This window comes from Taudactylus pleione, unplaced genomic scaffold (genome assembly GCF_031769625.1).
Source record: "Taudactylus pleione unplaced genomic scaffold, aTauple2 ptg000181l, whole genome shotgun sequence".
In the NCBI taxonomy this organism is placed as follows: domain Eukaryota; kingdom Metazoa; phylum Chordata; class Amphibia; order Anura; family Myobatrachidae; genus Taudactylus; species Taudactylus pleione.
In genome coordinates this window covers 6,855,316-6,878,934 of record NW_028284583.1, presented here as the reverse complement: position 1 = coordinate 6,878,934, position 23,619 = coordinate 6,855,316, and the positions used below count along the sequence as shown (strand labels likewise).

Sequence of the window (23,619 nt, the reverse complement as noted above, 5' to 3'; positions counted from 1 at the left end):
TTCCTGTGGCACTAGCCCTGGGCAGATCCGCAATGCATATAAACATATGTAGCTGGTCTCTATGTCAGGGTTAGCCACTTTAAGCCAGGCCCTGATGAGCCCTGGTCACCCAGATCAGGGCAAACAACATATATAAAAGATATATGTATAAAATTTAAATTGCTCCAAGCTGACCTCTGAGCCATCGGCCTACTGGAAAAACTCTCACTTAAGCCTATGGCAAATCCACAGCTGGTCTTCACATTTTTAACTCTTATATATGTTCATTGGCAATAAAAAGCTCTCATCACCTTGTGCAAAGCTGGTCCAAATAGACTGACATCTGTAATTACAACTAAGGGGGTGATTCAGAGCCGGTCGCTATTTGCGGTCGGTCGTTCCAAAAAAAGGGGTGGCTATTCAAATGAACCGTTCGCTCTTTGCGGTCTGTTCACGCCTCTATGTCTGAATGAGCCAACAAAACTTGCGGTCGTTTTTTGGATAACTACGCCCCCTGGCCACTCGCATCCTACGTCATGTCCGCTATTTATTAGATTAATCGAGTACATCGACCAGCGTATGAACTGCTCGCTATTCTTGTGGTTGGTTTTTGCTACCACAAATTTGCGAGCAGTTCTGACTATAAAATAACCCTGTGACGTGGTCAGTGACGCTGCTGTATTGATTATGCACACCCATAAAATGCCCGTTTTGACCTTTAAGCACGCCTGCATTCTGATTTCCACTCCCCGTTTTCAAGCACCTTCCCCTACCACCCACATACGCCTCCTCCTGTCACTCATATTAGCAGGCATTCGCTATTTAGCGAACAAACGATTTTCAGCTGCACTGACTGGTTCGCGCATGCGTATTACGATCCGTACGCATGCGCAGTTGGGCAAACATCGCTTGGAACGAACGAGCGGCCGCTTACGAGCGTCTCTGAATCAGGCCCTAAGTCACTAGCGGCAAGTATTGATACAGAGGTTGAATATTTATGTATTATCTGTTTCACTTGCAATTAGGAAATCATTTAGAGGGGAGGTTATTACATTACATAATACTTTTTGTTGGTTAGTGATAAGAATCAGAGTAAATTAATTTTAATTTCATGATGTAAATTTCTAGTCACTCCATATGTAGTCTTACTGTATGTTTATCTAATACAATATTGTGATTCTTCTACAAGGTGTCTTATGAGGATATAACTCGGCTGAAGCAATTTGCCGTCTGTCACACTTCCAGAATCCCTCTGTTCCTCAGAGATCGAGGACGTTATATGAAACGTCTGGAGCACATCATGGAAGTGAATGGCCTGACGGACAAGAAGCTGAGGAAGCTGATCGTGTGACCACACCACTGTCACTAATTGTCTACTCTCCTACTAACAGCTAACCCCAGGGGTCCCAATCCAAATCTACAGGACCCCAGTGATGTTACACAGACCACCAGGAGAATGTGTGTGACACCCCTGGAAGATTCCCCTAGGGAAAGCAGGGGTTAACTCCCTGACAGCCTTTCACGTGAATAGCACAGGACTGCAGTGTGCTTGGAGGAAGAGGAGTACTTTAGGACCCAGAGCTGGCTGTAGGGAGCACGTATAAGCAGATTGTGCCTTGACTGAGAGAGAGAGATCCCAGGAAGTGTGAGGAGACTATATATTGCTCTGGGGGGGGGGGAGTGGAATGCATCTATCAGTAATAGAGGGCTGTATTAAGTCTGCTACACAGATGGATACAATGATCACTAATCATATAATTGGATTGAGTTTAAAAGACCCTCCCGACAGAGGATTGACATGCTGCTTGCCTTTTGAGAAAACCCCTGTATAGGGGAGAAACGCGTCAAGGAACTAGTGAACTACCGATTACTTCACACACTCTTGGCTCCAAGTGCTGGAAGGATTGCACTTGAGTGACTGTCTATTGTGCTTTCCGGTCGAGGTATCTGGGTCTCTGTGTGCTCAGCTCACAGCAGCCGCCTATACCTACCTAGCGGTCATCTGACTCCATCCCGCTCAGCAGCCGGGCTTCTGTGCCGGCCAGGACGGACACGCACCTGTTGCCGCTGGTCTCCACCATCCATTGAGGCTTCTTGGCCATGGTGCCCCCTCCATATGGGCTGGTATTCCATCTGCCAGTGGTGCCTGTGGGAGCCGGTCCCGTGGTGCCAATCAGCTATACATCAGCACCCGGTATGTTGCACCTTCATCCACAGTCTCTCGCTACCCATCACATTGCGGGCAGGAGTCGCCTGAACGGTGTGACTCTATTATACACCACTGCCGCTCTATATTTCTCCTGTGAGCTCTTGGGTTAGGAGTTGTAGTCACTGGACTTTATACATTGGGATGTGAGCGATTTGTGACATTGATTAGCCTGAATTTTATTCCCTATCTTGGGCCTTCTTATAAGCACAATATTGTCATTTGCTGGACTGTGTTTATTGGCTATATATTAGCCCTTGGGAACCATTTGATACTATCCATTTGCAACAACCATCCTATTTATTTGGTTGTTAGCATCATTTATGGCAACATTTTTATTAATTATTTGGTATATATGTGTATGTTATATTGAACTGCAGTTCACTATTGACTAAATTTCATAAATTTTTATATAAACAAGGTGTCATATATTTATATAATCACCAGCGCAGATACCTTAATTTTCTCTTTTTCCACATTTTGAGGGTTAATGCAGAAGCCCCTCTGGTGTCAGCTGCAGGTTTTTATATTAAGACAGCAACTAAACAGATAGCGCACCTATTTGTTTTTCTTTTTTACCTCACAGTATGTGTCTGTTTTTCAATTACTAGTCACAGACATGTCCACAGGACTTGTCTCCCAGCACTGACCAAACCTTGCATTTTTAAATATATATAAAGTCTTTAAATACATATGTGTATCCGTGCGCATTTATTATGTAAAGACTTTAACAGTGTGCAGTAATACGGCAGATGTACACAACACTAAATAGCGCTGTACATAATGATATTATACTGACTACGCCAGATGGCGTCGTGCAGACAATGCAAACATGGCGTCTTCAGATATTTTTAAAGATCTGATCTCAGCCAATCATCCAGCTTCGACATTATTATTATCATTTATTTATATGGCGCCACAAGTGTTCCGCAGCGCCTTACAAAGTACATAACAAATAAGTAACCAGCGACTTACAATACATTACAATGACAAGGATAATAAACATTGCTATATTAGCGACCTTTACACCCACATAAGCAGCCGAGTGTTAGTTGCCCTAGTGGGGAGTAAGAGATAAATGAAAATACAGTAGGGAGAAGCACAAGAGGGTAGAGGGCCCTGCTCAAAAGAGCTTACATTCTAAAATGGAGGGGCAGACAAACAGGAGTGAGACAGATGGGAGTATGCGGGGAGGAAGGAAGATGTAGTAATTTAGGATGACAGCTAGGATATATGGGCCTCATTACTCAACAATATTCACTCTTAAACATATAGCATAAAGTGTACACCTGGTGGCATTAACAATTATGGAACATGAATTGACTGTAACTTAAGCTGTATGGATATACTTACTGTAAAATAAAATTCTTGAGAATTAGTAAGGCCAAATTAATGCATTATGAGGTTATTGCTACAGAGTAGTAACAGAATCATTAAAGCACTTTCTGAATACAGGTTGAGTCTCCCATATCCAAAATGCTTGGGACCAGGGGTATTTTGGATATTGGAATATTCCGTATTTTGGAATATTTACATAAAATAATGAAATATCTTGGGAATGGGACCCAAATATACACACAGAATGCATTTATGTTTTATATACACTTTATACACATAGCCTGAAGGTCATTTTATACAATATTTGTAATAATTTTGTGCATCAAAAAAAGTTTGTGTACATACAGTACATGAAATTCATTTATGTTTCATATATACCTTATGCACACAGGCTGAAGGTTATTTTATACTATATTTTTAATAATTTGTGCTTTAAACAAAGTTTGTGTACATTGAACCATCAGAAAGCAAAGGTTTCACTTTCTCAGTCATGCTAAAAATATTCCGTATTTTGGAATATTCTGTATTTACAACTACAAAGTAATATTTCAAGTTACAGATGTGACCTCAAACACTATTGCTGCAGTCGCACCAAGCAGCCCTCGGTGCACCAGGTCCGGGGGAACTTGGCTTGCGCCAAGCGTCTTTTTCAGCCCATAGATGCATCTTAGGCGCAATGCAACTGAGTCTGAATCTTTATATGAAGTACTTTGATGCAGCGGCCGTGACTTTTTTCTACACCAAGTTCCATTCGTATACAGATTCAGACTCAGTCGCACACAAATATACTCGTGAAGCGGTTTGTCACATCCAATTACAACTACAACTAAGTTGCGGGCAAAAAAGACATTACACTGCTTAGCATGGCTCACTCGCGCCAAGCGTTTTGCTCCACATGGCGTATGAGGACACATCTATATATGTATACATATATATATATATATATATATACATATTATATATATAATTTTTTTTTTAAACAACCTTGTGTTGAACTGTGTATTTGCATTAAACTATGTACTTATCAGAATAAATGCACTTTTCAGACAGTTGCCAAGGAAACTCACTTGCCCTTAAGATGTAGTCTCAATGAAAAACACTGGGTACTTTAACTTGTATACAAGCCTTAGGAAAGTGTTCAAGATGAATGCAATTATGAACAGTCTGTAACAAATAATATGTATGCAGCACAAAACCTTGTTCAATAGTTATTATGAAGAGAAGAGAATGGAAATGAGAGAGTTCAGGTAATCCAAGCTTCGTATCAGTTGCATATCTGTAAACACATTATTATGTGCTTGACATTGATGACACAGGTGCAATGTCGTATGGGAGGACTTACATGGGACTCAAAGTTTGCTCTGAAAGACCTTTTCAGGTGATCTCTGCAGACGCCATATATTTTGAACTTTATGTCCTGCCTTATTAAGCTCTCCAAAGCTTTGGAAATCTCCAGATTGTCTGTACCTCTGTATAGCTGTCTGGAGGACAGTAATAGGGATACTGAAATTTAAATGTAGATACGTGGCTCCTGTAGTATTATCCCTTGTGTTACTTGCAACAATACCTAGCAGTTCTCTGGATTGAGCAGAAAACAAGGGCCCTCCACTAGAACCCCCATGTACAGCACAGGATGTCTGTAACATAACAGGGACATTACCCACAGAAATCACTGCTGATAAGACACCAGACTTCACAGAAGGACAACAGCTTTCTCCAAAGGCCCCAAATCCAACAATGAAAACATCATCTCCTGTACTGTAGCCAAAAGCCAAAACTGGTTCAGAAACACCAGGAACGGGTTCATCAAGTTCGACAACGGCAATGTCAGAAGGAGAAGATTCCGAAGTAGAAAACACCACTCGACCTGTGACGGTCTGAAACCTTTTATAGGTATGGTGTTGTCTGCATGTAACTCTAGGACACTGGATCTTCACAAGTACTTTTGATAAATCTCTAACCATGTGACGGCATGTCAATACCACATTTTGGTGCAACAAAGCTCCAGAACCCAGGCTCAGCCTGAGTCCACTAAAACAGCTGCTGCCAACAGAGGCCAAGCTGGTCCAGGACCTCTCTGAAGATTAGGTAGAGTGTTGTTTCCCAAATGTAAATATGCCAATTTACTTATTACAGCAACACCTGCCTTGTGAGCAGCCTTAGTGATGTTCTCAATGATTTGGCTAATACAGCAAGCCAATGTCAACCCTACCCACTCATTTGTCTTTCAGCAGAGGGGTGCCACTATAATGGCCACCAAATGTAATACACCTTGTTCAAACAAAAATATGCCCCCTCCTTCTGAGCCTGGCAAACAACGGGCATCAGTGAGCAGCACAACATTTCTGTCTCCTGCGGTATTACTTAACACTTTTCTTAATACTATTCAGAAAGATGTCTGGGTAAAAAGATCCAAATGGAGATCCATACGCGAACAGTGAACTACCTTTTACCAGCATGGAAGACTCCATGATGTCCATTTTATGAGACGTTTTAGTCAGTGAACTTTGTAGGTTCAAAACAGCAACCAATGAAGGTAAGCAAGGTCCTTCTGAAACTCACCATACTCCTGCTCTTCTTCACTAGAGAAGACCCACCCATCTTCTTTCCTGAACAGTTTGGTATATGCCATTTGGAATTGCGGACACGGTAAAAGCATAAGAAGCTGGGCCTGGAGTTGCAATCGTTCACTTTCTGGACTTGATATGGGAACCTTTTCAAGTTCAGGTCTGAGGTCCAGAACCTCAATGCAGATGCCAGCACCATACTTTGCGTTTACCTTTGGTGCTAATAAATCTGACTGAAAGTCATCAGCGGAAAGGGCACAGTGATCCGAGGCAACAAAATAATTCACCGATTTTTTCAAAAATGGAAAAAATATGGCTCCCTGGCAAATCACTATGCTGAAATTATGATCTACAATCACAACACTGCAGCTCCACTGCCCATCGCATTCAGCTTAAGGGGTAGTCTGATAAGAGGGCTCATTCCCACTTTCCACAGTACTGGAATTTGTGTTTCTTTGCCCTTGAGATATCAGTTGTGTCTAGGAGGTGGTAACAACTAGGGATGAGCGGGTTCGGATTTTCTAAATCCGAACCCCCCCGAGTCCCCCGATCAGAGCAGGGAACCGAGTCCGGCTCGGGTTTTCCCGCCAGGCATGGTTCCCAGAACGAGGCAAAATGTCATCATCCCACTGTTGGATTCTCATGGGTTTTGGATTCTAAAAAGGTCCCGTGATCGCCGCCATTTTTCATTCCGACTGTGGAACATGCAGAGGGAGGGAGCTGTTGGCTACTGTTGTGTGTTATAATAAAGTACTTATATTATATACATTACATACTGGGCTGGCTGGCTACTGTGAAGAGAGAGGGAGCTGGGAGCTGTTGCTGACCATAGGGGCTGGCTATTGTTATCCATATAGGGGCTGCAGTTGTCCTGTCCATAGGGGATGGCTGGCTGTAGTGCTGTGTTGTCCAGGGGGTGCTCTGTCCTTCAGGGGTGATCTCTTCACCCATACCCCAGTGTGAAAAAAAATATATATTTCCGTGTGCGTGTTAGCCACAACTGTCATGGGCGTAGGTGCACAGGGGTGCTGTGCTCCTGTCTGTCAAGAGGCTGCTGCCCAAAAATAAAAATTATTTTTACAGTGGCTGCCCTGTGTGGTGCAGGGGTACGTTGTCCTTCTTCAAACAAATAATTTTTACAGGGGCTGCCCTGTGAGGTGTAGGGGTTCGCTGCCTTTCAAACAAATAATTTTTACAAGGGTTGCCTGTGTTGTGTAAGCTGCCCTTCATCCAAGTAATTTTTACAGGGGCTGTTCTGTGTGGGGTATGCTGCCCTTCAGCCAAATAATTTTTACAGGGGCTGTCCTGTGTAGTGTACGCTGCTCTTCATCCAAACAATTTTTGCAGGGACTTTCCTGTTTGGTGTAAGCTGCCCTTCATCCAAATAATTTTTACAGGGCCTGTCCTGTGTGGTGTAAACTGCCCTTCATCCAAACAATTTTTGCAGGGGCAGTCCTGTTTGGTGTAAGCTGCCCTTCATCCAAATAATTTTTACAGGGGCTGTCCTGTGTGGTGTAAGCTGCCCTTCATCCAAATCATTTTTACAGGGGCTGTCCTGTATGGTGTAAGCTGCCCTACATCCAAATAATTTTTACAGGGGCTGTCCTGTGTGGTGTATGCTGCCCTTCATCCAAATAATTTTTACAGGGGTTATTCACTCCATTATTTTTATGGAGTGCATTATTTTTATGGAGCACAAAAATTTGGAGGATAAAATAGGGAAAGATCAAAAACCACTTCCTCCTAGTGCTAAAGCTGCTGCCACTAGTCATGACATAGATGATGAAATGCCATCAATGTTGTCTGCCAAGGCTGATGCCCAATGTCATAGTAGAGGGTATGTAAAATCCAAAAAGCCAAAGTTCAGTAAAATGACCCAAAAATTGAAACAGTCTGAGGAGAAATGTAAACTTGCCAATATGCCATTTATGACATGGAGTGGCAAGGAATGGCTAAGGTCCTGGCCTATGTTCATGACTAGTGGTTCAGCCTCACATGACAATGGAAGCCCTCCTCCTCCCGCTAGAAAAATGAAAAGAGTTAAGCTAGAAAAATCACAGCAAAGAACTGTGCATTCTAAGAAGATATCACAAATCCCCAAGGAGAGCCCAAGTGTGTTGGCGGTTGTGATGACTGACCTTCCCAACACTGGATGGGAAGAGGTGGCTCCTTCCACCATTTGCTCACCCTCTGCAAGTGCTGGAAGGAGCACCCACAGTCCAGTTGCTGATATTCAAATTGAAGATGTCACTGTTGAAGTACAACAGGATGTGGATATTGGTGTAGCTGGCCCTGAGGAGGAAGTTGACGAGGAGGATTCTGATGGTGATGTGGTTTGTTTAAATCAGGCACCGGAGGAGACAGTTGTTGTCCGTGGGATGAAAAAGCCCATCATCATGCCTGGGCAGAATACCAAAAAATCTACCTCTTTGGTCTGGAAATATTTCTATCCAAATCCGGACAACAACTGTCTTTCCATATGTAGCTTATGTCAAGGTGTAATAAGTAGGGGTAACCACCTAGGAACACCCTCCATTATATATCACCTGCAGCGCATTCATAAAAAGTTATTGTCAAGTTCAGAAACTGTGGCCAAGACCGTAAGCAGTCCAGGGATACCTAAATCCCTTCGTCCTGTTGTATCCAAGTGTCTGCAAACTACACCAGCAACTCCCTCCTCATCAATTTCCTCCTCAATCAGGATCAGAAGTAGTCCTGCAGGCCATGTCACTGGCATTACTTACTCCTCTCCTATCTGGGATTTCTCCGAAGGATCCTGCATTGCTATGCCCAGGGACGGAACTAGCGACGGTGCAGCCAGTGTCTTGCACCGGGGCGCACTGTGGTGCAGGGGCCCATGGCCACCTGCATCTGACAGTGCCACTGCCCGCTGACCCGATCCCCATTAAATAAATGGTGGAGCCAGAGCGGGCCTGCTTCGGCCACTCCAGCTCCAACATTACAGACACCTGCCTCGGCCCAGCCCCTTGTTATGACATGGTGCACGTGATTTCATGCGCGCCGTATCATAACAAGGGGCCAGGCTGCTGAAGGGAGAGGATCATGATGAACCTCGGATTGAGTGGAGCAGTGAGGGAGAAGCAGCCACGGAAACAAGGTAAGTGGCTGCGGTGGTATGGGATGGGGGCAAGACTGAGACACAAGGCAGAGACACACACTTGGGCTTGGGTGGAAAGAGACTGACATGCTAGGGAATGCTGGGGAAGTGGGAAAGAGGCTGACACACAGAAGCACACTGTGGCTGGGACACACGCTGGGGGGGATAACTAAGCATACACACGCTGGGGCTGGGGGGGATAACAAGCCATACACATGCTGGGGCTGGAGGGGAGAATGAGGCTGACACGCTGGGGGGGAGCACAACATTGACATGCAGGGGCTGGGTGGGAGAATGAGGCTGACACGCTGGGGCTGGGGCAGCTGCACAGACACTGGATTTAATTAATGGGGGAGTGAGGGGTGGTGAAAAAATGTTGGGGTGCAGGGTGCCAGGAATGGGCGGGGGGCCCAAAGAATATTCTTGAACCTGGGCCCACCTCTCTTTAGTTCCGCCATTGGCTACGCCTACTGCTGCCACTGCTGCTGCTGGGAGTCATTCATCATCCCAGAGAGGATGTTGGAACACCACTACTTCTTTTACTAAGCAAGTGACCATCCAACAGTCCTCTGGGAGGAGGATGAAATATGACAGCAGTCATCCTGTTGCAAAGCATATAACTGAGACCTTTACAGCTATGTTGGTGTTAGACGTGCATCCGGTATCCGCCATTAGTGCAGTGGGATTTAGATAATTGATGGAGGTAGTGTGTCCCGGTACCAAATCCCATCTAGATTCCACTTCACTAGGCAGGCGATACCGAGAATGTACAGAGACATCAGAAAAAGTGTCCTCAGTGTCCTAAAAAATGCGGTTGTACCCAATGTCCACTTAACCACGGACATGTGGACAAGTGAAATAGGGCAGACTAAAGACTAAATGACTGTGACAGCCCACTGGGTAGATGTATCGCCTTACGCAGCAACAACAACACCGTTCCAAGGGAGGTTATGCTGTGTATCACCAGTTTCAGTAAGAGGCACACCGCTGACAACCTCTTAGAGAAACCGAGGGAAATCAACGCCCAATGGCTTACCCCACTTAGACTCTCCTGGTGATTTGTGATATCTGACAACGCCACCAATATTGTGCGGGTATTACATCTGGGCAAATTCCAGCACATCCCATGTTTTGCTCACACAATAAATTTGGTGGTGCAGAAGTTTTGTAAAAACGACAAGGGCGTGCAGGAAACACTTCGGGTGGCCACTTTCACCATTCAGCAGCTGCATACCGAAAACTGGACTGCCAGCAAACACTCTTGAACCTGCCCCGCCATCACCAGAAGAAATAGGTTGCAACACGGTGGAACTCAACCCTCTATATGCTTCAGAGGATAGAGGAGCAGCAAAAGGCCATTCAAGCCTATACATCCACCTATAACATAGGCAAAGGAGGGGGTATGCACCTGACTCAAGCGCAGTGCAGAATGATATCCGTGTTGTGGAAGGTTCTCCAGCCCTTCGAACTTGCCACACGTGAAGTCAGTTCAGACAATGCCAGCTTGAGTCAGGTCATTCCCCTCATCTGGCTTTTGCAGAAGCAGCTGGAGAAAGTGAAGGAGGAGCTAAGATGTAGCGATTCCGCTCGGTATCTGGGACCCTTCATTCGCTTTGCCAGGATTCGAGGGTGGTCAATCTGTTGAAATCAGACCACTACATTTTGGCCACCATGCTCGATCCTAGGTTTAAAGCCTACGTGGTGTCTCTCTTTCTGGTGGACACAAGCCGCCATAGGTGCAAAGACCTACTGGTGAAAACACTGTCAGCTGAAGCGGAACGTGGCATGGCAACAGTTCCTTCTTCATTTTCTCCTGCAACTGGGGCTGCCAGGAAACAACTTAGATATCCTAACCAACCTGCTGGCGGTGATGCAGGGCAGGCAGGACCAAGTTTGGACATCTGGTCCGGACTGAAGGACCTGCCAACAATTTTTGACATGTCTACTGTCACTGAATATGATGCTGTCACCAGCGGTAATGCATCCAAGTAAGCATGTCAGACAGTCCGTACCTGTACTGGCAGAAAAAAGAGGCAATTTTGATGCCCCTGTACAAACTGGCTCTATTTTACCTAAGTTGCACCCCCCCTCCAGAAAGGCGTAGGAGGTTGCTTCCACAAAATGTGGAGAAAATGATGTTCATCAAATTGAATTATCAATTCTTAGTACAGAGGGACCGGTGGTGGTGGATTCCAGCAGGGACAAATTAATACTCTATGAGGATGAGGATGTAGACAACACTAAAGAGGGTGAGGATTCGCTGGATGAGGACGACATCTTGTCTCTGTAGAGTCAGTTTGTGCAGGGATAGATTAATTGCCAGCTTGTTTTGTGGGGGCCCAAACGAACCAATCATTTCAGCCACAGTCGTGTGGCAGATCCTGGCACTGAAATGATTGGTTTGCTAAAGTGTGCATGTCCCGTTTATACAACATAAGGGTGGGTGGGAGGGTCCAAGGACAATTCAATCTTTCACAATTTTTTTTACTTTGCATTATGTACTCTTTGGGACCTAGTTTTTCAAACTGTCATCCTGTCTGCCACTGCAGTGCCACTCCTAGGTAAGCCACGTGTTTGTGCTGCCCACTTGTGTCGCTTAGCATAGTCATCCAGCTACCTTGGTGCAACCTTTTGGCCTAAAAACAATTATGTGAGGTGTTCTGAATAGGCTGGAAATGAGTGGAAATGAATGTTATTGAGGTTAATAATAGCGTAGGAACAAAAAAAATAATTCTGTGATTTTAGCTGTTTTTAATGCTTTTTTCAAAAAAAAATACAGAACCAAAACCAAAACACAAAACCCGCAGGATAAACTTTAATAACCCTGCAGCTCTCCATTCACTACAATGGAGGGAGCCGTTCATTGTCTGAGAGACGGGGGGTTGATGTCTCTCAGCCAATGAACGCTTAGCGGCGGGGTTTCCATGGTGAAATTCCACCGCTAAGCTGTCATTCGGGAAGAACTATTCTATAAAACGGTACAAGTTCATGGATCGCAATTTTCAATTGCCAAGTCCGTGGGATACCTACTTACAACGAAGAGGACAGAACCTTGGATAGGAGATGGTGAGTATAGTTTTTTTTCACAGGTCCCCTATGGATACTTTACTGGAGAAGTGGACCAATAGCTACAGGGATACATAGGTGAGTATGTGTACATGTGTGAGTGAATGTATGTTTAATAAACTTATACTGTCACGGTGTGTGTGTCCTGTGTTTTTTTTTTTAAAGGTGAACTACAGGTACTAGTGGCCCTTAATGCCCTGCATGCTGGTACTTGTGGTACCTGCAGTTCTACTTGTAAAGACAATGTTTGCTATTATTTATTTACACCACACCACACAATCAACACGCCACCCACCGCCATCAGGGGTAGCGAGGATAGCCCTGGGCTATCAGCCTGGGCCTGGGGTGCCCTGGAGAGGGGGACCCCTTTATTTGGGTGGTCTCTAGCTCTCCAGGGATCCCCAGCCTGGGCTGACTAGCGGTCAGGGTTGTGCTGCGGCCGAGGGGCCCAGTGAAAGGGATCCCCTGGCTGTGGCATCAGCCCCCTGCTAGAAAAAGTTTGGTGCTGGTTCTGGAAGATACAGGGGAACCCTAATAATTTTTTCCCCCTCTATTTCATGAACCAGGACCGGATCAGAGCCCAGTGCTGGTTGAGTAGAATACGGGGTCCCCTACATCGTTTGTCCCCTGTACTTTGGTAACCAGGGCTGATTGTGCTTAAGTACGGGGGACCCCTACGTCATTTGTCCCCTTTATTTAAGCACACCCAGCACTGGGTCACTAATGCCCAGGGATGGTTGCTCTTTTTTTGGGGGGGGGCATGCCATTTTTTTCTTTTTGTTACACAGGTTTTTTTTTTCGGACCCGTCGATGCTCTGTGTCAATGACAGATGCAAGTGGCATGGATCTCCTGGTCCGTGCATGCATATGTGTAATTGAAATACACAGCAGCACAGATGGGTCTCACTGACCCGTCCGAGGTCTGTGTCAATAACACAGATGCATGTAGCACGGATCTCGCGAGCCCGTGCTACATGCAAATAGGCACCATACTGCTGATTGGCTTCCTGTCTGCCACTGCAGTGCCACTCCTAGATGGGCCACGTGCTTGTGTTGCTTAGCATAGTTATCCAGCTACCTCGGTGCAACCTTTTGGCCTAAAAACAATATTGTGAGGTGTTTAGAATAGACTGGAAATGAGTGGAAATTAATGTTATTGAGGTTATTAATAGTGTAGGAACAAAAAAAGGCTAATTTTATGTGATTTTAGCAGGTTTTTTTAAATTTTTTAAGAAAAAATCCAGATCCAAAACCAAAACCCAAAAACAAAACACGGAGGTGAGGTTTTGGTAAAACCAATCCAGATCCAAAACCACGGGAGATCCAGATCCAATACCAAAACCAAAACACGGGGGTCGGCGCACATCTCTACTTTGGACACGGTAATTAATTTCCAAACACCTACCTGCAGGTCAGGTCTGATTTTTCAACCAGTGACTTTCATTTTCCTCCTTGTTGTTGTTAAGCCAGGACTCCATTGCATACCCACATTTATCTTTTTACCAGATTTTTATTCATATAGAATTTTAGTGAATGCTATAATTGATGCTTTGGTTTATACAATATGAATAAATTCCTATTCTTATATTAACTATGTGAAGTGGTTTAATATGCACACAACATTTTATTGCGCTGTTTCCTACTACAGGTTGAGTCTCCCATATCCAAATATTCCAAAATACGGAATATTCCTAAATACTGAATTTTTCCAGCGTGACTGAGATAGTGACACCTTTGCTTTTTGATGGTTCAGTGTACACAAACTTTGTTTAAGGCACAAAATTATTAAAAATAAAGTATAAAATTACCTATAGGCTTTGTATAAGGTGTATATGAAACATAAATAAATTTCATATATATATATACAAAATCTTTGTTTGAGCTACAAAATTATTGAAAATATTATATAAAATTACCTGCAGGCTGTGTGTATAAGGTGTATATAAATCATAAATGCATTCTGTGTTTATATTTGGGTCTCATTCCGAAGATTTTCATAATGGTATGCCATTATTCCAAAATACGGAATATTCCGATATCCAAAATACCCCTGATCCCAAGCATTTTAGTTATGGGAGACTCAACCTGTATTATATATGTGCTCAGTTTCTGTCCTCAGGTTACCTCTGATTCTTTAACAGCAGCAAGAATACTATGTGTAGATCTTTTTAAATAGTACATGAGATAATTGTTCAATTACAATCAAGTTTACTGCAAGACACTGAACTGAAGCAGAAAGCGCAGTCTTTTTGTTCTTTACCTTTAGTGCCAGAGACCTGTAATATCCCTTTATAAATCTATAAACGCATGATATTTGTTGATCCACTATGATTTCCTATTTCTCCAAAGGTCATAAATAATACGTAACATTTTTGGTGACGCTCTAAACCAATTTGCAAATCAATTCACCAATTGATGCAATTTAGATATTTCCCATCTGTACCTGAAGGGATAGAGCAGGTGCCCAAGGGTATCTGAGTTTACTCTACTGCTTGTTAACATGTTCTCTAATAAATTAAAAATAAACACATTAAAAGAATATTTAAGTAGAAATATTAACCTGAAGAAGTTCCAGGAGAAATTTAGAGGCATATTTTCAAAGCTAAATTAATTGCTTGTTAGTAAAATGAAAGGTAAAAAGTAAATTGGTTTATATTTTTCTGATATAATGTTCATATTTGTATGTGGACATGATGTGAAAGAAAGCCTTATGCATTAATTTTATATTTTATTTGAGCACAAATAAACATTTTTTTCCTGGTGTAAACTAGCCCAGTGTGAAATTAGGAATGATTACATTGGGGATACAAAATCAGTACAGACCCGTTAGAGAAAAGGATAAAATCTGCATAATACATCACTGAACATTCCTGTATGAATTCATGATTACTTCATTTCCTTGGCCTATTAATAAAGTGCACACATCTGCCACGAAACTGCTCAGTTTCCAGACTTCTCTATCCCATCCATCCCTTCTAGGAAGATGGAGAATTCCACCTGACCTGATGAATGGGAAGGAATGCCAAGTCATGTGGTTTTGGTTTACATATAAGTACAAATCCAGAAAATACACTGTGCTTTCTGTAGCTGACACCTTGCATTGCTGTATTCTGACATATTTCAAGGCTGGTACTACAGTATATGCACAGTATATACTGGTTAACTTTTTTAATATTAATGTTAAATATCATGGACGGCTTAAAGAAATAAAATAAACAAAAGGAAATATAGCTCAGATTTTTCTTTAGTGAATATTTTTGGATTTATTTATAAATTATTGCCAGTTTGGCAAATACACTGATTGCAAGATGTACTAATATGTCCTATAACAGCAGAAGAATGGGAAATCTTCCTTAACTAGTGCTTAGAAATGTCCCCCGCTTCTTATGAGGCATGCAGGCTGACATCTTCCTACATTAGCTGTGCTCTGTGGATGGACATTGGTTCCCAATAATTCACAACCATTAATGTTTTCTTTCGATGGCAGTGTTTTTACCATTTGATGGCGGCTTTCAGAATGGTAGCCGTCATCGAATGGTGTAAATGTGATGGTTATCCGAAGTTAAAAAACAGCTGTTTAACATTGGGAATGGACGAAGGTTGCTGTTTGTGCACTGCTCATACTGTATGAAAGATTTTTTCCATGAAATTCTTTTGATGCGATGGTTAGTTACGATTGCATCGAATGTTTCGATGGAGGAAGCCCAAACATCATTTGATGGTGGGCTTCTAATGTCCATCCCTACTGTGCTGGCTTGCTTCCTGTAGACCCCAGTCTTGTGATAAGCTAAGCCAATGACTGGCCTTCACTCTGTTTGATCCCTTTTTTTAAACCTGCTTAGATTGCTGCTAGGTGCCAGCTCTTCATCCCACCTTCTAGGTCCTTGATGTCTTGGTTCCCTGAGATTCCTGGTGTCTCTTAACGTTTGGTGTCCATTTGCATGTAGTTTCTGATGATGGCCTCTCGCAGGTTAGAGAGGAGATCTGCAGAAAACTGGTCTGGGATAAAGGATGGCATGTGGTCCAACAACAAGGTCCAATAAAGGTAAGTGCTTTATGAACTGTAACGGAACATTACCTCATCCAGCTGGTAAAAACTTTTATCTGCTAACAATGGACCAAACCCAGATGGTAAATGCAATTTATTTCTACAAATTGTATATTATATTAATCTAATACCAAGGGGTATATACAGTATACTAAAGTTCGATTTTAGTTACTTTTTCTATTTTTGTGTATGTGTAGTCCTTTTTTCATTCAAGATTGCCAAATCAAAGATTTACTAAAGGCAAAATTGAATATAAAATCGACTATAAAACTGAATCCTGACTAAAATGGAACATCGACCAAACATCGAAAATTTTACATAGACTCCTACAGGATCCCCTAATTCACAAACAGTTGGATTGGAAATTAAATAACAATTGACTTAAAATCCAACTTTCAAACCACCCAAAACAATACACCTGACTGAGACAGCTGATTTTGGGAGAAGCATGTATGGATCACTATGATCTGTGCATGATTCTTAGGGTAAATGCACCTAAATAGTTAAAAAATAAAATTAAAAACGTCCATAACTAGCTCTGGATCTTTTGGGGGAAAGCCAGCATGGAGTTGAAAGTTCCCTCTATTTCCATTAACCAGCACCAGGCTGTACCAACCAGGGTGGTAATTGCATAGCAGGGAGACACACACACTGTGATAAAACCTTTCACTAAAATAACCCCCCCCCCCTTCACTCCTAAAACATCAGGCTTGGTCCCATATAGTCACCATACTCTCAGTGTTCTGAGGAGAGAAATAAGCAAACAAATAAAACTATAAGAGCAATGTGTGCAAATGCAAGGAGCTTAGGAAATAAAATCCCTGAACTAATTTCAATAATGACAAGGGATGATCTGGTTATTGTGACTATTACGGAGCCATGGTGCAATGAAAATCATGACTGGGACATAGCTATACCGGGATATACTGTATTTAGGAAGGACAGAATGGGAAGAATAGGAGGAGGAGTAGCAATGTATGTCGAGGAAAGCATAAATACTATGTTAATACATAGTACTGAAGAAAAAACCGAGTGCCTTTGGGTGACTATAGAAACAGGGGAGAAAGTTATTCTTCATATTGGGGTGATCTACAGACACCATGTCAGGAAGAGGAACTGGACAATGAACTATTGCAGGATATCACTAAAATGGCATTAAAAGGAGAGGTTATAATCATGTGAGATTTTAATCTACCCGATATAAACTGGGAGGTGTCTGTGGCAAGTTCCACTAGAAGTAGGGACTTCCTGAATTCATTGCATGGAGCCTCCCTCCAGCAATTGGTGAGGGAGCCCACTCGGAAAGACGCAATATTAGACTTGATAATTACAAATGGAGACAGAATATCTGATGTAAACGTGTGTCAAAACCTGGGATCCAGGGATCATCAAGCAGTATGGTTCAGAATAAAGACAGATACTGACTCACCCCAAACAAAAACAATGGTGTTAGATTTTAGGAAGGCTGATTTTGCAGGGTTGGGAAGATGTGCAAGCGAATCTTTGGCAGAGTGGAGGAACTTGAAAGGAGTGCAGGAGAGGTGGCAAAATTTAAAAAGTGCAATATTAAAGGCAACAGACCTTTGTATCAAAAGGGTTAGGAAAACCACAAGGAAAAGGACGCCAGTGTGATTTGGGAAAGAGGTAGCAAGTATTGTGAATGCAAAAAAGATGGCCTTTAGGAAATACAAGCAGATGCAAAATAATGAAGACAACGAGGTGTATCTTGTAAAACAGAAGGAGGTAATCAGATGTGCAAAGGCAAAAGCTGAGGAGAAAATGGCACATTCAGTGGGTAAAGGGGGCAAAACTTTTTTTAAGTGTATAAGTGAAAGGAGAAAAACAAAAGGTGGAAGAAAAAGACTAAAGACAGAAAGAGGGAGTCGTGTTGAAGGAGACAATTTAATAGCTGATCATCTTAATTATTTTTGTTCAGTATTCACTACTGAGAGAGAGGGCAAGGGGCCACAGTTAAGTTGCAGGTGTGACCAGAGGTAGGAACAATCGCTTTTACAGAGGAGAAGATCCTAACAGAACTCTGAAAACTGAAAGTGGATAAATCAATGGGGCCTGATGGGATACATCCAAGGATACTAAATGAGCTTAAAGGGGCACTGGTAACACTATTAACAGAATTATTCAACCAATCACTAGCTACTGGAGTAATTCCAGAGGACTGGAAAAAAGCAAACATTGTCCCACTTCACAAAAGTGGAAGCAAGGGAGAGGCAAGCAACTTCCGACCAGTGAGCCTTACATCTGTAGTAGGAAAATTGATGGAAACACTCTTAAAAGAAAGAGTCGTAGATTATCTCAAATCCAGCAATTTGCAGTATCCCAAACAGCATGGATTTACTGGGGGGAGATCATGTCAAACAAATCTTATTGACTTTTTTGACTGGGTGACTAAGGAAATAGATAAAGGGGGGGCATAGGTATAGCTTATCTAGACTTTAGTAAGGCTTTTGACACTGTTCCACATTGCAGACTGTTAAATAAACTGGAAAGCATGGGATTGGATATAAAGATAGTTGAATGGATAAGATCATGGCTGCAGGATAGGAAACAGAGTGTTGTAGTAAACGGAGTGCAGTCTCAAGAGGGAAATGTTACCAGTGGAGTACCAGAGGGATCTGTACTTGGACCAGTGGTTTATAATATCTTTATTTGTGGCATTGCAAATGGTATTGAAGGGAAAATATGCCTTTTTGCAGATGACACAAAAGTATGCAACAGGGTAGACACACCAGGAGGGGTAAAACAAATGATTGATGATCTAGGTAGACTAGAGGAATGGTCAAGAACATGGCAACTACAGTTTAATGACAAAAAATGCAAGATCATGCACTAGGGTCTCAAAAATCCAAAGGCTAAATATAGTATTAATGGCACTATACTGGAAACTACTGAAGAGGAAAGGGATCTAGGAATCACTATTTCAGGTGACTTAAAGGCAAGCAAACATTGTAACAAAGCAATGAGGAAGGCAAGTCAGATGCTTGGTTAAATAGGGAGAGGAATCAGTAGTAGAAAGAAAGAAGTGATAATATCACTGTATAGGTCAGTGGTACGTCCTCATCTCGAATACTGTGTTCAGTTCTGGAGGCCACATCTCCAGAAGGATATTAATACCTTAGAAACTGTACAAAGAAGGGCAACTAAAATGGTGCAAGGAAACATATAAGGGGAAAAATAAATAAAAAGAAGAAAAAAACCTCCAATGGGTATATCCGTATGATAGGACAATAATGAGCAGTTCATAAATAAATCCCCTGCTATAAGTTCATAAAAAGGAGAATTGTTCTATGCAGAATGGTATTTTTATTCCCATATATGGATATAATCTTCTTAAAACATCCCCACAATGGTGCCGAATGATAAACAGGGGGCATACCCCACTCACTCTGTACTGGTAGTGTTGAGGTATATCAAGGTATCTTTAAACTTTAGATTTCATGCGTACCATACTCACGTATAGCAGACTCGAGGTACTTCTATCTGGGTATCTTTGATGTAAACCAGCGTGTATTCAATTCAACCATGGAAAATCGGTACTACTCAGATCCGTAATTTAAAAAATTATAACTATTAATATATCAAAAAAGGCGGGCCAATAGGTCCAGGCAAAGGCAGATACAAATGATAAATGTACAAATCCACATCTCCGGATAAGTGAAAAAATAAATAATTAAAACTGCCTATACTGGAACTAACAGTGCCCCCCGATTAAACTAAAATACATCCCAAAACAGCACACAGTGACGCGTTTCGACCGGGTAGGTCTTTATCAAGGTAGGTGTTGTGTGCTGCTCCAAGCTCTCTTAAATACCCCCCAGTAGATGAGTCATCAAAAGAGGCGGGGCATCTCACATCACGATAGTATACCTGTATCCATCTATTATGTTCGTCTCTTTCTCTTAGACGAGAAAGAATCGAATTAACCTGCTGATATTACCTGATATGGGAGACTGAAATATGGTATAAAGTCTATATTATACCTAAAACGCGGCTTTGCTTTCCACCGCTTGGAACGCAAGTACTTCCGGCGGAAGTATCATGCGTATACATCTCTGTGGAAGAATCGGGCTCTAGTGGACAGGACTATCTGTCACTGGAATGCAAGAACGCTCCGTGAGCCGCAATTAACGCTGACTGTGCCTACCCACGAGACAAGACGACGGGAGGCTCTAAGTGAATGGGATCGGAAATATTACCTGTCAGCTGTTGCACTATACTACCATACAATCTGATGATATATCTCTAGCTACATCTGGGAATATTTACGGTACAATGGGGTGATGGGATATGCCCCTACTGACATTCATAAAGCCCGTATATACATATAAATATATCATTAAAAAACAAAATAAAATCATGTGACAATTCCACAAATAAATAATGTTATACATACATCCAAATAAACTCTGACCGAGTGTGTCCTTCATCCTAAAACTGACATATACATCATATTATGTACTCTTAATACTGATATAAGCCCATAACTAAAAATAGCTAAAAATAAAAATTAATACCTATGTAAAAAAACGTCAACCCAATATAATCGACCTAACCTTAAAATGGAAACTATACATCCGTTCTTTGAAAATTTTCTTAAAAAGATGTGATCCTTCTCTATAGGCTGGTCAAGGTAAGAACCATTTGACCTCAAAATCCAAGTTCAGCCCCTTGGGATCAAGGGTCCCCAGCTCAAAAATTGCCCTCATCTCTGACCTAGCCAATATTTCATCACCATAATTTTTCCGCCAAACCGATGGAACTAATATGATGCCACAAAAACTAGATATATGAGCGGGATCTCTATTATGATGGGTATTAAAGTGTGCAGAAACATTGTGGGTAAAAATACCCTTCCTAATGTTACGCACATGCTCTTCCATTCTTTCTTTTAATTTTTGGGATGTTCTCCCTATATATTGTTTCTTACACATACACTCCAACAAATACAAAATGTTTCTACTATTACAGGTGATAAAAGATCCAATTCCATGCTTGCTTCCATTGGATGTAGAGCAATACTCCGTGATCTTAGTAGATTTCGTTTTACAACATTTACACATGGAACATTCACCGCATCTGAAAAAAACCTTTGTTTTGATAGTGCTCCTTGTTGACATTGGTTTCCCAGTGGAGACACTTTTCACAAGATTATTACTCATATTGTTGGCCCGACGGTAAACGAACTTTGGTCTATCTGATATATAATCTCTAATCATTTCATCCCTTTTCAGGATCCCCCAATGTCTAGCTATGACTTTTTCTATTTGTTCATATTGGCTATTGTATTTGGTTATGAAAGAGATACCTATATCCTCAGATTCTTTTCTTCTTTCCTGAATTAATAGAGATCTGTCACATTTCAAGTATTTCACATATGATTTTTCTACATTTTCTATATTATAACCTTTTTGTGAAAACTGTTCCTTCAAAAGGGTTCCTTGAGTTATATAATCCTCTTTTGAGGTGCAGTTCCTCCGTATCCGATGAAATTGACTTTTAGGGATGGAACCTAGCCAGTTGTTGTGATGATTACTTTCATGATCTATATATGAATTACAGTCAGTTAGTTTTATATAGTTCTTGGTATGTATTTTCCCATCTTTAATGAAAATGGTCAGATCTAAAAAATTGACTGTATTTGGGCTCTTGTTATATGTCAATTTAATATTCCAGTTGTTTTTATTGAGATACTCACAAAAAATATCAAGAGACTCCTCACTTCCCCTCCATATAAACAAAATATCGTCAATATATCTCATCCAAGACACCAGACTTGCCCCCAGCTCATGGCCCTCATACATCTGAGTGTGTTCCCAGAAGGCCATGAATAGGTTGGCATAACTGGGGGTGAATCTGGTACCCATAGCTGTCCCATTAATTTGTATATAAAAAGAATCACCAAACCAGAAAAAATTATTATTAAGGATAAACTCAATACTTTCCAAGACAAATTCTTTTTTATCCACATCCATTTGCTCTAATTCTAAAAAATATTTTGTAGCCTCCAGACCTTGCTGGTGGTCTATAATGGTGTACAAGGACATCACATCTGCTGTAATAAGAAACATATTAGGGTCCCAATCTATCCTTTCTAGATTTCTAATAACCTGTACAGAGTCTTTCAAATAAGATGGTGTTTTGACTACCACTGGTTGTAATATGCTATCTATATATTGGGATAAATTGGAAGAGATGGACTCTGTACCCGCCACTATTGGTCTCCTGGGTGGATTTTGGCTATCCTTATGGATTTTCGGGAGGGTATATAATATCGGAATTGATGCCTTGGTGATTTTTATAAATTGCATTCTTTCTTACTTAAAGTGCCTTTCTCCATATATTTCCCAATAAGAGTGTCCAATTTTTTATTTATATTATCGGTGGGGTTCCCTCTCAATTTTTTATATGTATTAATAATATCTGCCAATTGTCTGTTTATTTCTTGGTTATAATCAGATGCATTCTGAACAACCACCCCTCCACCCTTATCGGCTGGTTTAATCACGATGGTATCTAGGGATCTTAATGTTATAAGAGCTTCCCTTTCTGACTTGGTCATAATATTCTTAACTGGTTTAAACTTAGCCATTTCTAAGTCCTCCTTTACCAATTTTTCAAATGATTCTATCCAACACCCTTTTTTATGTGCCAGATAGAATATTGATTTAGGTTTGAAGATAGAATGGTTAGTACTATCCACGGACTCCTGATCCTTGAAAAATTTCTTTAAAGTGAGTTTCCTCACAAATCTTTGTAGATCTACATAGGTCTGGAATATGTCTGCACGACTTGATGGTGCAAACTTGAGTCCCTTTTTGAGTGTCTCTGCATCCGTCAACGTGTGATCACTTAGATTATAAATTTTCGTCTGATGGATTTCCTTATCTATATTATTCATGCTTATATTTGTCCCTAAACCTATGGGATTCTTATCTGGGTTTGTTATATGAAAGATTGGCTAGGTCAGAGATGAGGGCAATTTTTGAGCTGGGGACCCTTGATCCCAAGGGGCTCAACTTGGATTTCGAGGTCAAATGGTTCTTACCTTGACCAGCCTATAGAGAAGGATCACATCTTTTTAAGAAAATTTTCAAAGAACGGATGTATAGTTTCCATTTTAAGGTTCGGTCGATTATATTGGGTTGACGTTTTTTTACATAGGTATTAATTTTTATTTTTAGCTATTTTTAGTTATGGGCTTATATCAGTATTAAGAGTACATAATATGATGTATATGTCAGTTTTAGGAAGAAGGACATACTCGGTCAGAATTTATTTG

General features: G+C 41.6%; 2 pseudogenes; one reads left to right on the top strand and one right to left on the bottom strand.

The window, feature by feature from the left end:
- LOC148519826 (putative tyrosine carboxypeptidase MATCAP2) overlaps positions 1-1,330 on the top strand; it is a 28,448-nt pseudogene extending 27,118 nt beyond the window's left edge.
- A 3,542-nt stretch (positions 1,331-4,872) lies between these two features.
- Positions 4,873-23,238, bottom strand: LOC148519825 (uncharacterized; annotated as a pseudogene).
- Between the last annotated feature and the right edge of the window lie 381 nt (positions 23,239-23,619).